The 13,641-nt window shown below is 46.9% G+C and overlaps 1 protein-coding gene across 1 annotated transcript in view; it reads left to right on the forward strand.

Moving 5' to 3' along the window:
- The window catches only part of LOC134355384 (uncharacterized protein C6orf132 homolog), a 61,271-nt gene that overhangs the window by 18,358 nt on the left and 29,272 nt on the right, over nucleotides 1-13,641 (forward strand). The gene's annotated exons all lie outside the window — the stretch shown is intronic.

Consider the following 13,641-nt stretch of genomic DNA (forward strand, 5'->3'; position numbering starts at 1 on the left):
CTCTTCCCTCCTTGTCTCTCCCCTCCTCTTTCTCTTCCTCTCTCCCTCTCTGTCCTTCCCTCTCACCCTCCTTACCCCTCCCTCCCCATCCCAATCTCCCCCTATTTCTCCCCCTCCCTCCCTCCCTCCTCCCACTCTCTCCCAATCTCTGACTTTCCACAGCTCTGTCTGAGACCTTTGGGCACAAAATGTTCAGCTTGTTTCTCTCCCCCAAGGAGGCTGCCCGTCCTGCTGAGCATTGCCAGTGTGTCCTGGCTCTGTTTCTGATTTCTGGCATCTGCGGCTTGGGCTCCAGAAGGGACCGTGTAAACCAGCTCATGAAACCAAATCTCAAACCAATCTCAGTCTCTGTTTCCCTGATTTTTCCCCTTCCCCTCTTGACAGGAATGACTGCCCTTCAGACTCTTCCCATTTTAGTCTTTCCCTTGTGGCCTTGACCCAAACCCACCTCCCTCCCAACACTCACCTCTCCCCGACATCCACATCCCACCTCCCACCTTCTACCCTCTAAAGCCATCTACTTTACATTTAACTATTCCTCATTCTGATAGAAGGCTATCAACCAGAAATGTTTAGTATCTAATCACATACTTGGACATCTTTCCTTGTTTGCTGTGAGCCTGTTGTACACAACTCCTTACTGATTTACCCGGTTAGACTCCATTCTTGGCTATGAGAAACATTTCCAGTCAGACTAGATTGAATCTCTCTCTCACCCTCTGACATGCTCTTCCGATGAGCTAATATTTTTAGTTTAGCAACATTTTTCAGCCTTCTGTTCGCAGAAGACGCCAACATTGGAGATGGTTTCCATTTCTGCATAATGAGCCGCACTAACGTTATCTTTGCAAGTTCCTCCTACAGATTGTTTGTTGGTCTAGATTCCAGCACCTGCAGCCACTTGTGTCTCCATGCTGACGTTATCTTGGGTTTAGCCTTGCTTCAGTGTAGAGAAATATGCACAAAATGCTGCAGGAACACAGCAGGGCAGGCAGCATCTACAGAGAAAAATAAACAGCCCATGCTTTGGGCTGAAACCCTTCACCAGTCCTGATGAAGGGTCTCGGCCCAAAACATTAACCGGTTATTCCTCTCTCTGGATTTAGTTATTTGTTCATTGAGATGCAGGAAACTGGAGCACCTGGAGGAAACCCACGTGGCCACAGGGAGAATGTACAAATTACACACGCAGCGGTGGGAATCGAACGCAGGTCACCTGTACTGTAAAGCATTGTGCTAACCACTCTGCTCCCGTGCTGAGCTCCTCCAGCATTTTGTATGTGTTTCACATAGGAACATAAGAACATAAGAACATAAGAGATAGGAGCAGGAGTAGGCCATCTGGCCCATCGAGCCTGCTCCACCATTCAATCAGATCATGACTCATCTGTGCCTACCTGCCTTTCCCCCATAACCCTTAATTCCCCTACTGTGCAAAAATCTATCTAATCTTGTCTTAAAGATATTTACTGAGGTAGCCTCCACTGCTTCATTTTGCTCTGCATTTCCAGCATCTGCAGATTCTCCTGTTTCATCAGTATAGAGAGTAGTCTTATCACAAGTGCACACTTCTCAGTGTTTAAACCTAGGCTTTTTGTATCAAATTCAGTTGCATGGGAAACAGCCTATCAATGTCTAGTTCTCCTGAACTATGGGATCCTGCCAGGAAGAACATCTTTCCCTTCCCCCTATCTGCTGCTGCCCAGAGGGACTGCTCTCTCTGTGACTCCCTTGCCCATTTGCCTCTCCTGCAACGGGACAAGTGCTGCACCAGCCCCTACACCTCTCCCTCACCACCATTCAGGGCCCCAAACAGTCCTTCCAGGTGAGGCGACACTCACCCGCAAGTCTGCCCTGGGTCATCCACTGTACCTCTACGTTGGTGAGCCCCAACGCAAATTGGGGGACTGCGTCATCAAGCACTTGTCCCATCAGCCACACTTTTCAGTTTGACTTCCCATTCCTATTCTGACATGTCGGTCCACGGCCTCCTTTACTGCCACAATGAAACCGCACTCAGGTTGCATGAGCAACACCTCATGTTCCCTTTGGATGGCCTCCAACCTGACAGCTTTGATGAACATTAATTTCTCCAACTTCTGGTAATTCCTTCCCCTCCTAGTTCTCTTCCTTTCCATTCACCAATCTGGTTCCCCTTCTACCCCTTCTCCTCACCTGTCTCTAGTGACCCTCCTCTTTCCCTTTTTCTTCCATGATCCACTGTCCTCTCCAATTAAATTCGCTCTCCTTCAGTCCGTTATCATCTCCTCGCTTTATGCCCCTTCTTCATCCCCCTACGTCCATAGATCACTCGAAGTTGCTGCACAAGTTGATCAGGTGGTTAAGAAGGCGTATGGTGTGTTTGCTTTTGTCAGTCAGAGAATTGGGTTCAAAAGCCCCGAGGTAATGTTGCAGCTCTTCAGAACCCTGATGAGACCAAATTTGGAGAATTGTGTTCATTTCTGGTTGCCTCATTATAGGAACGGTGAGGAAGCTTTAGAGAGGGTGCAGAGGAGATTAACCAGGATGTTGCCTGGATTAGAGAGCATGTCTTATGAGGACAGAATTAGAATCAGGTTTAATATGTCATGAAATTAGTTGCTTTGCGACAGCGGTACATTATAATCGTCGTTGTCGTGGCTATCCCCCGAGGTCGAGGATGATGGTCTTTGTTCTGAAGAAGTGGCCACAGAGCGAAGGCGCCTCTCCATGGACTGTCACCTTGTCGCAGTGGAGAAGCTTGTGTGGTCCTGAGATCCTGAGAGCAATGCCGTCTGGAGCTATGCTCCTGGTAGGGTCACCCATGGCGGTAAGGTCGAGGATGAGGTCCCTGACAAGGAACAATCCAACCAAGACCTCAACGGTGGAACAGGCGGACGAAGTTACTTCGAACTGAACGGCTGTGAAGGTGGATGGAGGCTGCAACAAATCCATCAGCTCCAGTCGTCGTGGTTTCCATGCCATTGGAATGAGTTGGTTGATTTATGAAGTATCGTGTGCTTCTTGGAGTGCAACATCAAGTGCACGTTAAACATTGTAATACTTAGTAAATGAAAACTATAATTTACAATAAGTATGCATAACAAATAAATTAAATAAGGGTGCAAAAAGAGAGGATGAGATGGTGTTCGTGGGTTCAGTGTCCATTCAGAAATCTGATGGCAGAGGGGAAGAAGCTGTTCCTGAATCACTGAGTGTGTGCCTTCAGGCTCCTGTACCTCCTTCCTGATGGTAGCGATGAGAAGAAGACATGTCCTGGGTGATGGGGTTCCTTAGTGATAGATGCTGCCTTTCTGAGGCATCATCTTTTGAAGATGTTCTCGACGCTGGGGAGGCCGGTGCCCATGATGGATCTGGCTGAGTTTACAACTTTCTGCAGCTTTATCTGATCCTGTGCTGTAGCCCCTCCACACCAGACGGTGATGCAACCAGTTAGAATGCTCTCCTCAGTACATCTGTAGAAATTTACGAGTGTCTTTGATGACATACCAAATCTCCTCAAACTAGTAATGAAATGTAGCTGTTGTCGTGCTTTCTTGTAACTGCATTGATATGTTGGACCTAGGATAGATCGTCAGGATGTTGACACCCAGGGACTTGAAACTGCTCTCCCTTTCCAGTTCTGTTCCCTTGACGTGGGCTGGTGTGCATTCCCTCAAGTTCTTCTTCCTGAAGTCCACAATCAATTCCTTGGTCTTACTGACATTGAGTGCAAGGTTGTAGCTATGACACCACTCAAGAGGCTGATCTGCCTCGCCCCTAGGCCCAAGCTAGGGCTTTTCCCTTTGAAAGGGAGAAAGAAGTGATGTGACTTGATGGATCTGTACAAGTTGGTAAGAGACACAGTTTGAGTACCTCAAGTGAATTTCTACCCCAAGCTCCAACCAAAATAGACAGAAGGGAGAACCATTAAGCTGCTGTATCTGTAGAGTAAATAATTCCTAGGGAGGAGCTGGATGGATATGAACAAACTAAAAAGATGGCTGGATAACTAACAATTCAGGAACTAAGTGTTATAAGACCATAAAGACCATAAGACATAGGAGCAGAATTAGGCCATCTGGCCCATCGAGTCTGCTCCGCCATTCAATCATGGCTGATCCTTTTTTTTAAATCTCCTGCTCAACCCCAGTTCCCAGCCTTCTCCCTGTAACCTTTAATGCCATGTCCAATCAAGAACTTATCAATCTCTTCCTTAAATACACCCAACGACCTGGCCTCCACAGCTGCATGTGGCAACAAATTCCACAAATTCACCACCCTTTGGCTAAAGAGATTTCTCCACATCTCTGTTTTTGAAAGGGCGCTCCCTTATCCGGAGGCTGTGCCCTCTTGTCCTAGACTCTCCCACCACGGGAAACATCCTTTCTACATCTACTCTGTTTAGGCATCTCAACATTCAAAAGGTTTCAAAGGGATCAACATTGATCCTTCTGAATTCTAGCGAGTACAGACCCAGAGCCATCAAACGTTCCTCGTATGTTAACCCTTTCATTTCTGGAATCATCCTTGTGAACCTCCTCTGGACCATCTCCAATGCCAGCACATATTTCCCAAGATGAGGGGCCCAAAATTGTTCGCAGTACTCAAGGTGAGGCCTCACCAGTGCCTTATAAAGCCTCAGCATCACATCCTTGCTCTTGTATTCTAGACCTCTCGAATAATTGCCAGAAAGGAAGGGAGAGGAGGTAATACTGGGTGAAGTGCCACTATCTGATGGCAACGTCAGCATGGCAGTGGGTAAAATAGGGGGCACCCCCGTGGCGTGACACTGTTACAGCTCGGGGCATTCCGGAGTTTGGAGTTCAATTCCGGTGCCATGCTGCGAAGAGTCTGCACGTTCTCCCTGTGGAATGCATGGGATTTTCCCTGGTATTCCGGTCTCCTGTCACAGTCCAGTGACGTACCAGGCTGGTTAATCGGTCGTTGTAAAATTGTCCCGGGGTTAAGTCAGGATTGTGGGGTTGCTGGGGAGGCGTGACTCGAAGGGCCAGAAGGACCCACTCTGTGCTGATTCGCTAAATAAAAGGCTGGCACAACATTGCAGGCTGAATGGCCTGCACTGGTCTATGTACCGCAACAGTTTAGCACAGTTCTTTAGTCATGGGGTGTGAGGCTGAGAGGTGAGCAGGGAATTGGAATGAACCAGTGAGCGGTGACTTGGGGACTTGCGTCCTCCGGGCTATTAAAAATTTTAAACAGTTAATTTGTTGTTATTTGAGCTCTTTATTCACGCTTGGTTTAGACGCCAGAAGATCTGCACTTTCATCTTCAAAGTGGCAGTGTGGAGGGAGTGGCTTCTGCTTGCCGAGTTCCAAATGTTTGCTGAGGTTTTGGTATCATATTTGGCCTGTAGAGTCACCGGCAGTCGTCAGCCTGATTTACAGCCTTGTTCCCTAAAGGGCGTAGCCATTTATTAAACCAAGGGTTTGAAAGGTCACTCTTGTTAAAGGTTTTTTGTTGGAATCTGCAGGAAATTCTGTAATTGTAATCCACGGGCATTTTTGCCCTGCCCACACTTTAGAATCGATGTTTATACCAGCAGGGAGAGGAGTTTTCATAAGGTGATTAGACAGAGGAACAGAATTAGGCCATTCAGCCCATCAAGTCTTTTCTGCCATTCAATGCTGATTTAGTACCTTTCTTCTGTCTTCTCCCCTGAAGCTACGATGCCCCAACTAATCAAGAACCTATCGACCTTCATTTTAAATCTACCCAATGACTAGCACCTGTGGAAATGAATAAACAGTCGACGTTTCAGAGCGACACCGCTCTTCAGGACTGGAAAGGAAGGGGGAAGACGCCAGAATAAAAAGGTGGGGAGAGAGGAAGAGGGATAGCTAGAAGGTGATAGGTTTAGCCGGGTGGGTGGGAAAGGTAAAGGACTGAAGAGGAAGGAATCTGATAAGAGAGGAGAGGGGACTATAGGAGGAAGGGAAGGAGGAGGGGGCCCGGGGGAGGTGATAGGCAGCCGAGAAGAGGTAGAAGGCCGGGGTGGGGAATCGAAGAAGAGGGGAGGGGCAAGGAAAAGTGATCCCTGCCCCGCCAAACATCAGGGAATTCTCAACCCTCCTGCACACCACCTGTCATCAAACGTGGCTCCGTCCGTGCAGAGAAAAGTACCGCGTCAGTCTCAACTTCTGACCTCAAAGCCAGTAGCGTGGCACCGTGCAGGACGGGCAGTGGCCAGTGTTGGCACAGCAAGCTCCCTCAACCTGCATTGTAATGGTAAACCATTGGCTTAAGGGATCATCGCTAACCCAGGGGCCCGGGATCTCTCCATCAGCAGCTTTCCAGTGACACCACAGGATTTTACACCTACTGAGAGCGGGTGGTTCGAGAAGAGAGGCAGACGGTGCTTCTCCCCACCACAGCAGTGCAGAATATCCCCCCTCCTCTCCCCACCCCTCATACTATTTCCCAGCCTCCGAAACAAGCTGTGATTCCCGTGGATAAACCATGCGTGTCAGGTTCCTGGTGCAGATTGGAGTGACGACAAGATTGATTCACCTCCTCCTGATGAAATCTTGGGGCTACAGTGCCCTCTGTACCTGGGGATGAACGTGAGGGGCTAGAACTACGAAAGCAGATTACTATCTAAAGGAGAGGGGAAGAAGCAGTGAGACCTGGGTGTTCCTGGGAATCACTTGCCGAGGACAGGCACACAGGTGGTTAAAGGCATATGGCCTTCACAGCAAGAGGAAATGAGTTCAGGCGTAGGGATGTCTGACCACAATTGTACTGGGTGTCGGCTGAGACCACACCCTGAGCACTGCGTACACTTCTCTCTGGGTCTAAGGGAGGATGTTTGTCCTAGTCAGGTAGCTCGCCAACGGTTCACTAGACTGATGGGATTTGAACCATTGGGACTGCATTCGCTGGAGTTCAGAAGGAGAGCGACTCTTACTAGAACTTGTAATTACCCCGCGCAGGAGAGGAGGGACTCGGTGCAGGGAGGACTTTGCTTCTGCCTGGTAGTTTGGAGGGTGTGGGGCTGGGGGGGGGCGGGTGGCGGTCACAGTGTAAGGATATTGGGTCGTCTTTTTAGGACTGAGATGTGGAGAAGTTTCCTTAGCTGATCTGTGGCAACCTGTACAAATCTCCCCACGGAGGGCAGTCGAGGCCAAGTCATGACAGAAGTCTGAAAATTGAAGGCATGTTGGAATGTGGAGGGGGCTTGGGGTGGGGGGAAGAGCAGGAACATGGGGCTGAATCTGTTTGATCGTATTAAAGGCAGAACGTGCCTGTTGGGCCGAGTGGCCGACACTGTTCGTTTCTGTGTTTTTTGGTTTACTGTCAAAGGGAGTTGTGGAGATGCAAGAGACTACAGGTAGGACATAGAACAGAACAGGCCTTTCAGGCCGTGATATTGTGCTGACCTATTAACCTACTATGAGATCAATCTAACTCTTCCCTCCATTTGTCTTTCATCCATGTGCCTATCTTGGAGTCTCTTAAATATCCCTAATATATCCGCATCTCTGCCATGCCTGCAGAGAATTCCACACACCCAACCACTCTCAGTGTAAAAAGTAAATATCCCTCTGACATCCCCTCCCTGGACCTTTCTCCAATCACAAAGTTGTGCCCCCTCATATTAGGCCATTTCCACCCCGGGGGGGAAAAGTCTCTGGCTGTCCACGTCATTTATGCCCCTCACCCTCCTGTACACCTCGATCAAATCACCTCTCACCCTCTTCTCCAAAGAGTAAAGCCCATGAGGTGCAGGAATCTGAAGCAGGGGTTCCCAGCCTGGGGCCCATGAACCCCTTAGTTAAAAGTAGCAGTCCATGGCATAAAAAAGGTTGGGAACCCCTGTGGGCCAAGCTGCATCTGTGGGGGTAGGAAAGCAGCTTCTATCATCAGGGCCCCCACCACCCAGGCCATGCTCTCTTCTCACTGCTACCATCAGGAAGAAGGTACAGGAGCCTCGGGACTCCCACCACCAGGTTCAGGAACAGTTACTGCCCCTCAATCATCAGCTCCTGAACCAAAGGGGATAACTTCACTCACTCTCTTCATCTCATTCTCGATATTTATTGTTCATTTATTTATTCTAAGGGTTCAACGGTTAATTTATTATCAAAGTATACAACTCTGAAATTCTTCTTCCCTGGGTAGCCATGAAACCAAGAGAGAAAAAGAAGAGAAAGGCAGCACGATCATTGACCCCCAAATCCCCCTCCCTGCACAAAAAATGAACAAAAAATGGAACAGACACATCAGTACATAGTTTCGTGATCTTTCCAGAAGATGTCAACTGAAGGAGTGTTGTGCGCAGGCACCATCTTAACTGGAAGTATTATTATTATTATTGTTATTATAATATATTGTGTTGGCATGTGGCCAAGTGGTTAAGGTGTCGGTCTAGTGATCTGAAGGTCGCTAGTTTGAGCCTCAGCTGAGGCAGCGCGTGTGTCCTTGAGCAAGGCACTTAACCACACATTGCTCTGCGACGACACTGGTGCCAAGCTGTATGGGTCCTAATGCCCTTCCCGTGGACAACATTGGTGTCGTGGAGAAGGGAGACTTGCAACATGGGCAAACTGCTCGTCTTCCATACAACCTTGCCCAGGCCTGCACCCTGGAAACCTTCCAAGGCGCAAATCCATGGTCTCACAAGACTAACAGATGCCTATATTATTATTATTATTCTTTCTTTTTTCAATTTGCACAGTTGGTTGCCTTTTGCACAATGGTTGAACATCCAGTCCAGTGTGGTCTTTCATTGATTCTATTGTGTTCTTTATTCTATCATGGATTTATTGTGTATGCCCGCAAGATAATGAATCTCAGGGTTGTATATGGTGACAACTATGTACTTTGTTAATAAATTTATTTTGAACTTTTTTTAGTAACCTTATAACAGCGTGATAGAGTTTGACCTTGAGCCTGGTGATACGTGTTTTCAGGCTTCGTATCTTCTGCCTGATGAGAGAAGGTTGAAGAGAGAATGTCTGGGTTTGGGGTCTTTCATCATGTTGGCTGTTTTACCGGGGCAGTGAGAGGTACAGATAGAGTCCATGGAGGTGAGACTTGTTTCTGTGATGTGCTGAGCTGTGTCCACAACTCTCTGCAGTTTCTTGTGGTCACGTGTAGAACAGTTGACGTACCAAGCTGTGATGCATCCAGATAGGATGTGTTCTATGGTGTATTGACTAAAAACTGGTGCGTGTGAAAGTGCACATGCCAAATTTCTTTAGCCTCCTGAGGAAGTGGGAGCATTGGTGAGTTTTCCTGACTGTGGTGTCTACGTGGTTGGACCAAGACAGCCTATTGATGATGTCCACTCCGAGGAACTTGAAGCTCTCTTGACCTCAGCACCATTGGTGTAGGCGGGAGTGTGTGCACCACCCCCACCACGTTCTAGAAGTCAATGATCAGTTTCTTTGTGTTACTGGCTGGATGGTTTGCTATGCAATGTCCATGATGTTCACTGTCAAAGTGCAAGGTGAATTTATTACCACCTAATAAATGACGTTAATGTCCCCATATACTACCCTGAGATTCATTTTTGCAGGCATTTATAAATGTAAAGAAATACAATAAAATTTATGAAAAGCTATGTATAAAGACTGACAAACATTCAATATGCAAAAGAAGACAAACTATGCAAATAAAAATATAAATAATACTTAGAACATGAGTTGTAGAGCCCTTGAAATTGAGTCTGTAGTTTGTGGAGCAGATTCGGAGTTGAGGTGAGTGAAATTATCCACGTTGGTTCAGGACTCTGATGGTTGAAGGGTAGTAACTGTTCCTGAACCCGGTTGTGTGGGACCTAAGGCTCCTGTATCTATCTCCTGCCCAATGGTAGTAGCGAGAAGAGATCATAGCCTGGATTGTGTGGGTTTTTGATGAATGTGGTTTTCTTGTGGCAACGCTCCATTGTAAATGTGCTCAGTGACAGGGAGGGCTTTGCCTGTGATGGACTGGGCTGCGTCCATCACTTTCTGCAGGCTTTTCCATTCTTGGGCATTGGAGTTTCCATACCTGGTCCTGATGAAACCAGTCAGAGAGTCACGAGCTGAACACGGGCTGGTGAAAATATTTGTTGGGGAGGCTGTGGGAGGGAGTGTTGGAGCTTGGGGCTATTAATGGTGGAAGCTGAGATGTGGAGGAGGTCCAGACGTTGGGAGGATTTTTATTGGTGTAGTTGGACCAGTGGGTTAACAGTGAAATGGCCTTGTATGTTCAGTTGGTCCCCAGCACAGCGCTGTCACTCTGAAGCTGATGAGTAGATCTGCTCCCTCTCTCAACCTCTGAACATCCTGGCTCCCCTAACACATACCACTGGGCATTGTCCGGGCCACTCCTGGACTTTCACCCGGAAGCATCAGACACTCGTTGATTTAGGGACCATTTCTTCCCCTCTGCCATCAGCTTTCTGAACACCACCTCGCTGTTTTGCTCTTCTTTCACTACTTATGAAGTTTAATATATTTTCCTAGTGTAACTTTCAGTAATTTAAAAAAGAAATATATTGCCGTGTACTGCTGCCACAGTACAACGAATTTCATGACATATGTCAGCGATAATAATCTGATTATGATTCATTGTGTAGGCAGAGGGGATTAGTTTAGTTAGACACTTGCTTACTAATTTAATTACTTTCTCAAAGACATTGTAGGCTGAAGGGATTTCTGTATTCTAAATGCCCTACTTCTTGTGGGTCAGATTTAGATTCATTTATTTATCACATGTACATCAAAACATACAGTGAAGCACGTTAACCACCAGTGCACCTCGGGATGTGCTGGGAGCGGCCTCGCAAGTGTCGCCACATATTCTGGTGCCAATGTAGCATACCCACAACGTTCAGCAGAACAACACAAACAACAACAGGATCAGAATCAGGTCTAATATCACCAGAATATGCTGTGAAATTTGAAATTTGTTAACTTTGTGGCAGCAGTACATTGCAATATATAATAATAGCAAAAAACTGAATTGCAGTGCGTGTGTGTATATATATAAAATCATTAAATAAGTCGTGCGGAAAGAGAAATTAAAAAAATGGTGAGGTAGTGTTTATGGGTTCAGTGTCCATTCAGAAATCGGATGGCAGAGGGGAAGAAGCTCTTCCTGAAGGGTTGAGCGTGTGCCTTTGAGCTCCTGGACCTCCTTCCTGATGGTAGTAAAGAGAACAAGGCATGACCTGGGTGATGGGGCTCTTTAATGATGGACGCTGCCTTTCTGAGGCATCGCTCCTTGAAGATGTCCTAGATACTACGGAGACTAATGCCCATGATGGAGCTGACTAATTTTACAACTCTGTAGCTTATTTTGATCGTGTGCAGTGGCACCCCCATACCAGACGGTGATGCAGCCAGTTGGAACGCTCTCCACGGTACATCTGTGGAAATCTGAGTGACTTTGGCGACGTACCAAATCTCCTCAAACTCCTAAGGAGATATAGCTGCTGTCGTGCCTTCTTTGTAGCTGCATCGATATCTTGGATCCAGGATCGATCCTCAGAGATATTGATACCCAGCAACTTGAAATTCAACAAAACAACAGCAAACAAGCAAGAGCAAAAATAGGGAAACAAGCCTCTCTCCCATCCTCCCACCCACTCGCACATGAAGAGCAGTTCAGGCAGACAATATGGTGTAAGGTCATAATCAGATAGATTCTGGAGTCAAGTGGAGGGGAGAGTAGGACAGAAGAGAGGCACCACGATTGGTTGGACAAACCATGATTTATTCAAAGATGAAATGAGCTCATTTGTTCATTATGTGCCATGTCATATAACGTGGGCAATCATGGTCTTTTCATGACAGTGATTGTTCTTGGCAAATCTTTCGACAGAAGTGGTTTGCCATTACCTTCTTCTGGGCAGTGTCTTTGCAAGACAAGTGACCCCAGCTATTATCAATACTCTTCAGAAATTGTCTCCCTAATGTTAGTGGTCGCATAAGCAGGACTTGTGATGTGCACCAGCTGCTCATACGACCATCCACCACCTGTTCCCATGGCTTCACATGACCCTGACTGGGGGGACTAATCAGTACCTAACCATGACCTGCAGGCTAGCGGAGGGAAGGAGCATCTCACACCTCCTTTGGTAGAGACTTACAACACCATAAGACATAGGAGCAGAAGTAGGCCATTCGGCCCATTGAGTCTGCTCCACCATTCAATCCATGGGCTGATCCAATTCTTCTAGTCATCCCCACTCCCCTGCCTTCTCCCCATACCCTTTGGTGCCCTGGCTAATCAAGAACCTATCTGTCTCTGCCTTAAATGCACCCATTGACTCGATCTTACAAACTGCTCGTGGCAACAAATTCCACAGATTTACCACCCTCTGACTAAAGTAATTTCTCCGTATCTCTGTTCTAAATGGACGTCCTTCAATCCTGAAGTCATGCCCTCTTGTCCTAGACTCCCCTACCATGGGAAATAACTTTGCCATATCTAATCTGTTCAGGCCTTTTAACATTCAGAATGTTTCTATGAGATTCCCCCCTCATTCTCCTGAACTCCAGGGGAATAAAGCCCAAGAGTTGCCAGACGTTCCTTGTATGGTAACCCTTTCATTCCTGGAATCATTCTCGTGAATCTTCTCTGAACCCTCTCCAATGCCAGTATATCCTTTCTAAAATAAGGAGCTCAAAACTGCACACAATACTCCAAGAGTGGTCTCACGAGTGCCTCATAGAGTCTCAACATCACATCCCTGCTCTTATATTCTATACCTCAGGAAATAAATGCCAACATTACATTCACTTTCTTCACCACCGACTCAACCTGGAGGTTAACCTTTAGGGTATCTTGCACAAGGACTCCCAAGTCCCTTTGAATCTCTGCATTTTGAATTCTCTCCCCATCTAAATAATAATCTGCCTGTTTATTTCTTCCACCAAAGTGCATGAACATACACTTTCCAACATTGCATTTCATTTGCTACTTCTTTGCCCATTGCCCTAAACTATCTAAGTCTCTCTGCAGGCTCTTTGTTTCCTCAACACTACCCACTCCTCCACTTTGTACCATCTGCAAATTTATCCCCAAATCTATTAATCCTATAATCCAAATCATTGACATACATCGTAAAAAACAGCAGTCCCAGCACTGACCCCTGTGGAACTCCACTGGTAACCAGCAACCAGCCAGAATAGGATCCCTTTATTCCCACTCTCTGTTTTCTGCCGATCAGCCACTGCTCCATCCATGCTAGTAACTCCCCTGTGATTCCATGGGCTGTTATCTCACTAGCAACCTCATGTGCGGCACCTTGTCAAAGGCCTTCTGAAAGTCCAAGTACAGTATGTCTACTGCATCTCCTTTGTCTACCCTGCTTGTAGTTTCCTCAAAAATTGCATTAGGTTAGTCAGGCATGATTTTCCTTTCAGGAAACCGTGCTCACTTTGGCCTATCTTGTCATGTGCCACCAGGTACTCCATAATCTCATCCCCAACAATTGATTCCAACAACTTCCCAACCACTGATGTCAGGCTAACAGGTCTATAGTTTCCTTTCTGCTGCCTCCCACTCTTCTTAAATAGCGGAGTAACATTTCCAGTCATCCAGTACAATGCCAGAATCTATCAGTTCTTGAAAGATCATTGTTAATGCCTCCACAATCTCTCCAACTACTTCCTTCAGAACCCAAGGGTGCATTCCATCAGGTCCAGG

Source organism: Mobula hypostoma, chromosome 13, assembly GCF_963921235.1.
Source record: "Mobula hypostoma chromosome 13, sMobHyp1.1, whole genome shotgun sequence".
NCBI classification, from domain to species: domain Eukaryota; kingdom Metazoa; phylum Chordata; class Chondrichthyes; order Myliobatiformes; family Myliobatidae; genus Mobula; species Mobula hypostoma.